Here is a 1,748-nt window from a genome sequence, read left to right as displayed (position 1 = left end):
TGGGCCAATTATAACTCATTTGCACTGGGCTGGGCCTATGCTAGGCCACATGGTCTACGAAGGGGCCAGTATTGGCTGTTACTTGTTCATGTGGTCCATTGCAATAGACCACTGGGTTGGGCAACTTTCAAAATGGAATTTTTCCGTAACGTTACATGTTATGACCAAATTAAAGACATCATGGTGAAAGGGAAATCGTGCTCTTTCCAATGACATGTAAAAGTGAACTGTATCTTCAGTAGAAAAAAAGTTAGAAAATTGGATCACCAAGATGGCCGCCTTGAAATCGGGAAACTGAACTTCCCAATTTAAACTGACCAGTGTTACATGGACAATCAAAATAAGATGGGACTTTTTCTTTCCCCACAGCTACATGTAAACATATATGGTACAGTACACTTTCAACATGTTTAAGGTGCCCTCTGCTGCACCAGTAGCATGCTTACCAGTTAGGGTTCAGAATAGCCAAGACTGATCGAAAATGACAACCTTGTAAATAAGTTGTAATACAGAAGCTGAATTGCTAACCATTGGTCTGTGTCTATATTACCGAGGATGCATCTCAGCAGGAAAACCATATCACAAAAATTAACTTTGCCATGATCCAAAATTCTGAGAAGAGGACAGATTTAACCCTGATTTCCAGGCTATACTTAAAATTGCACTTTCTATACATCACACTGTAGAATCTACCAAGAACAGATTGAATCTACATTTAATGTCTGGTCCAACATAAGAGCAAGAAGAAAATGGAGCACCACCTTATGACAAAACCAACAAGAGTTCGGAGATCTTCTACCTCATGATATTTAGATCTTATGTAAATGTCATTTTATCTGTTCTCATTATGCAAATACAGTTGTAATCAGCACCTCCATTTCCTCGATCCAAATTACATACAATATTTTGCATTTGTAAAAGCTAACCTAACCAGAATTCCAATTTAATCTTTCATCAATTATATCTAAGGGATCATGTGATGCTCACCTTTGACTAACTTACAAATGTCACAAATAGGAAATTCCCATTATGTAGGGAATTATAACATTTTTTGCATTGATTAAGCAAATGTCTAACAGAAACGTCCTCAGTATTTAACTTCTCAGCGCCCAAAACCAACACCTGAAGTCTGCGGACGAAAAACCATGAGAATACAATGTAGCATGTCCAGGACAAAAGGTAACAACATTGGTATGAGTCAGAATATTTCCTTATTAATTGTGCAAAATTCCTCTTCCCATTATTTGCATTTCATTGTGTACTTGAGAAATGAAAAAAAAACATCACTCAGCTTCTTTTTTAGAGATTTTAACAAAAATGCTCAATGCAGTTCCTGAACAAGCTTCTGGGGGGCCTTCCTAACACTTTGTACAGGCCTAAAGAAAATTAAAAGCTACTCATGCAAGAAATTTGAAACATTAAATTTTATACGAAGTCCCATGGTGGAAAGTAAGATAAATGTTCCATTTGGCACCACATTCTATACTTCCACGTTTCCCACTGGAAATTGTCACAATAAAAGGCTCCATGTACATCACCAACCTTCTGTTAACACAGATTTTTATATATCAAAATTGACATATCTTTTGCTTGGTTTGATCAGGCATTGTTGGTACCACATATCTTTTCATTACTCCTGCAAGGGTGCAGATCCAATTACAGCATCCTATTTGGACCATACGTAATGTTATGTATATACAAGTTTTGGAATACAACATAAGAGTGAAGTGTGGTATAACAGAGGAATG

This window comes from Branchiostoma belcheri, unplaced genomic scaffold (genome assembly GCF_001625305.1).
Source record: "Branchiostoma belcheri isolate BF01 breed outbred unplaced genomic scaffold, Haploidv18h27 scaffold186, whole genome shotgun sequence".
Lineage (NCBI taxonomy): Eukaryota > Metazoa > Chordata > Leptocardii > Amphioxiformes > Branchiostomatidae > Branchiostoma > Branchiostoma belcheri.
This window is presented reverse-complemented; position numbering follows the sequence as displayed.